Genomic DNA, 4,791 nt, shown 5'->3' on the forward strand with positions numbered 1-4,791 from the left:
AAGCTTTAAGATCAAAACTCAATATTTGACAAAAATTGCTGAGAGAACAAAGATGCAATTAAAGCAATAATTGGGAGCTATTTTGCACAACTATATTCCAATAAATCCAACAACATTAATAAAATGGATGGATATTTTCAAAAATATAAATTGTCCAGATTGACAGAAATGGTAATAGAGTCTTTAAACAGCTCTATCTTAGAAAAAGACATTTAACAAATCATGAACCAGTTCCTTAAAGTGGGCAGGGGAGGGACAGAACTCAGGAACAGATGGATTTACAAGAAAATTCTGCCAAAAATTCAAAGAATAACACTTCTAATGTTACATGCACTATTTGAAAAAAATAGATAAAGAGTAGTCCTACCAAGCCAGGGAGAGCAAAATCAGAGAAAGAAAAATATAAACCAATTTCTTTAATAAATAATGATGCAAAATTAAATAAAATGCTAGCAAGGTGATTATAGCAATATATCACCAAAATCATACCCGTGATCAGATGGGTTTTATACCAGGAATGTAAGGCTGATTCAACATTAGGAAAACTATCAGCATAATTTACTATATCAATAATATACACAATCATATGTTTATGTCGAGAGATACCAAAAAAGGGTTTTGGACAAAATAGAACTCCCATTTTTATTAAATCATGAGAAAATATAAGAATAAGTGGAGCTTCTCTTAAAATGATGAGTAATAACCATTTTAAAACCAAGGGAAAGTATTATTTATAGTAGGGATAAACTAGAAACCATTCCAGTTACATCAGGGATAAAGCAAGAATGTCCATTATCACCATTATTATTCACTTTTTTTTTAACTAGAAATGGTAGCAATAGCAATAAGACAAGAAAAAAAAGAATGAGTGTAGGCAATAAATAAATAAAACTTTTACTTTTTACAGATGATATGATGGTTTATTTAGTGAACCCTAGAGAGTCAACTAAAAGAAGAAAAAACTAATTGAGAGAATTAACAATTTTTGAAAAGTTGCAGGATATGACATAAACCCACAAAATCAACAACATTTCTACACTACTCCCCTTTCCCCCCAAAAAAAGGAAAGAGAAATTCTATTTAAAATAATTTCAGCCAACATTAGCTACTTGGAAGTTGAAAACACAAGAATTATATGAACAAAACTTAAAAATACTCACCCAAATTAAGACAGATCCAATAATTGGAGAAATATTAATTACACATCAGTAGGCCAGGACAATATAAAAACAACAATACTACCTAAATTAATTTACTTATTCAGTACCACTCCAATCAAACTACCAAAGAATTACTTTATAGAGCTTGATAAAATAATGATTAATTTGGTGGAATAAAATGTCAAGAATATTAAAGGAATCAATAAGCAAAAGGAATAGAAGGGAATAAGGGACCCTTCAGTATCAAATCTTAAATCATATAGAAAGCAATAATCATCAAAACAATTTGGTACTGGATAAGAAATAAGGAAGTTGTTCAATGGAATACATTGAGTACACAAAATGGTGAAGCAAATGAGCCAAATAATCTGACATTTGATAAACCCATAGATTCGTAGTATGCAGAAACAGGGCACAGACCAATACCTCACATAGTACACCAAGACAAGTTCAAGATGATTAAATGATTTAAACATAAAGGTTGATATCATAAGCAAATTAGGGGAATATAGCAGAAATTACATATTAGAGCTATGGATAGGGTTAGAGTTCATGGACAAACAAGAGGTTGAGACATTCATGAAAGGTAAAATGTATAATTTTGGATACATAAAATTAAAAAAAAATTTTTGCAGTCAAAATTGAAGAAAAACAAAAATGGAGTTATTATGGCACTTGTCTCTATTGAAGGTCTAATTTATCAAATGTGTAGAGAATTGAGCCAAATTTGTAAAAACAAGAACAATTTCCCAATTGATTAAATGGTCAAAGAATGTGAATAGGCAATTTTCAGAGGAAGAATTCAAAAGTAACAATTGTCAGAAGAGAAAAAAATTTCTCCAAATCACTAATAATGAGAGAAATGCAAATTAAAAGAATGCTGAGTTATTTCCTCACACCGATTAGACTGACCAAGATGACAGAAAATTAAAATGAGAAGTGTTGGAGTGAGATGTGGTAAAATAGATACATTAATATCTCATTAGTGGGGCTGTGAACTAGTCTAACCATTCTGGAGAAGAATTTGGAACTATGCCCAAAGACCTATAAAATTGTACAAACCCTTTGATCCAGCAATACTGCTACTAAGTCTTTATGTCAAGGAGATCAAAGAAAAAAGAAAAGAAACCACATATAGAAAAATAATTAAAGCAGCTTTTAAAAAATTATTCATTTTAGTCTTTTCTTTTTAAATTTTGAGTTCCAAGTTATCTCCTACACTCCCCCACCACCACAAATTGAGGTGGCAAGCAATGCGATATTAATTATACATGTGAAATCATGCAAAATATTTTTAGGTTAGCACTATTTCAAAAAAAACAAGAAAAATAAAGAAGGTTAGAAAATTATACTTCTATTTGCACTCAGAGTTCATTGCTTCTTTCTCCAGGGGAATCCTCCCCTCCTCCCCCTTCCCCTTTCCTCTCCTCTCCTCTTCTCTCCTCTCCTCATGCAGCTCTGCCCAAAGGAAGGTACATTTCCATGGCTAGATTTCTTTCTCAAAGACCAAGTCTTAAACCCAATTCACTCTGAAGCTCATAGATCTGACAGTAGGTCCCTGCCCTTCTAGAACAGAATGAATGTAAATGTTAAGAGTAACTGTCTTTCTTTTGGTCGGGTACCCTGAGGTTCTTTCCCTCCCAGTTTGATTTCTTTTTTTATTATTATTAAAGGGACCATGCCTTGATTAACTTCTTAAATTGGCCTATTCACTGAATTGGCTTTACCACAATCAAAGTGAGAACCCAAAAGACTTCAGCCTAAAAGGGCCAGGGTCTCCCAATGCATATTGGGCCATCTCCAGTCATCCTGATGAATATCTGGCCACTAGATCCAGATGGCTCTGGAGGAGAAAGTGAGGCTGGTGACCGTACACAGCCCTCTCTCACTCAAATCAAAGTCAACTGCAAGTCATGTCATCATTCCCTGAACACAATAACAACAAAGATAGTATTTTTTCATCTTGAGTCCTACGGAAATATCTTGGATCATTGCATTGATCATAATAGCTAAGTCTTTAACAGTTAATCATCGTTACAACATTGCTATTACTGTACATAATGATCTCCTAGTTCTTCTTACTTCATTTTCCATATTGGTCTTGCCATGTTTATTTTTTTCCCTGAAATCAACTCCCCTCCCCACATCACTTCCTGTAGCACAATAGAACTCCACCAAAATAGTATGCAACAAAGAGGTATCAATGTTTTTTTGTAAATATAGGTCATTTTCCTTTGTCTTTGATGTCATAGGAACACAGAACTAGTAAAGTTTTTTCTGGAACAATGAGTATTTTATAGTTTTATAGCACTTTGGAAACAGTTCCAAATTATTCTCCAGAGTGGTTGGACCAGTTCACTAATCCAGTAATTCATTAATGTACCTGAGTGGAATGCTGAAATAGTGAAGGCCCCTCAGCATGGGATAAGACCTTACCTCTCCTACCATCCCCACCCCCACTCTGCACCCCTTCTATATTTTCAGAAACTCTTCCACTGAGAAAGTAGAGATAAGCAATTATATCAGGAGACAGACACCTGGAAGGTCACATTTATCTAGCCTTTACTCTCTTTTTGCTGAATACCAGTCCCTGGTCTCACTCCTGCCTTTTTTTTCTTTGTTCTCTGTTGCTGGGGAGAAAATTCTGGGTTTAGAATGTGAGCTCCAAAACCAGTCAAGGGGAGGAGGAGCCAGTAGGGGTGGGGGAACTCTGTGTTAGGGTCTATATAACTTGCTTTGAGCTGTATGCAACACACACTTGCTGGCATTATCTTGGGCCACACTGGGGTGTGTCCTTTCTCATGAGAAAGTAATAAACTCCTTTTTGCCTATTCTCAAGAATGGTCTCTGTCTGTTTTGAATGTGAGTAGTGGTCTCAGATCCACACAGTTTTTGGTGCATTGGTTGGGAATGCCCTTTTTGGGCGGGGTCTTCACATACGGTTCTCATTGGAAAATTGCCTGTGGCTCAGGGACTTGGTCTGTGAGATTTCCCTCCTGATTAGGCAAGAACCTGAAAAGAGACTATCTCGGGAGGCAAAAACAAAACTGGAACAGAGCTCCTGATCTTGCTAGGGAAGTCCACCCAGGGGAATGGCCAAATTGATCTGGTCACATAAGTCATGCATATGATCCCAGGTGAGCGAGATCCATGAGTCCTCTAGAGGGCAAGACCAGTGAGCAATTTCTGGGTGACCTGGGGTTGAGGCAAGATGGGGTGACCCTCCTTTTGGAAAAAGGAGAGCAAGATACTGTGAGCCATGGAGAGAACTCAGTCTAAGATGGGTGGGGCAAGATAGGGTGAGCTTTCTTTCAGAAAGCAGGAACTTGTGAGCCTCAGCCTGATGGGTGGCAATAGCCCACTAGGGCCAGACTAGCTAATTGGGAGTTACCAAAGTACAAAGGGAAAGACAAGAGAAAAGAAAAATGCTGGCAATATGTAATTTTTGGAATGGATTTCTAAGAATCCTCTCTGAGTTTTGGGATTCTCCCTGTCATTTTCTGTCTGTATGTTTTCTGTGTCTCTTTATGGAGTGAGTGTGTAATCTGACACCCTATAAGGTCCACTATATCTGTCTTTCTCTCCTTCCCTGACTCAAGTCTCTTTGGAGAAGTGCATGGGTGGGAGAGAG

Source organism: Trichosurus vulpecula, unplaced genomic scaffold (assembly GCF_011100635.1).
Source record: "Trichosurus vulpecula isolate mTriVul1 unplaced genomic scaffold, mTriVul1.pri scaffold_47_arrow_ctg1, whole genome shotgun sequence".
In the NCBI taxonomy this organism is placed as follows: domain Eukaryota; kingdom Metazoa; phylum Chordata; class Mammalia; order Diprotodontia; family Phalangeridae; genus Trichosurus; species Trichosurus vulpecula.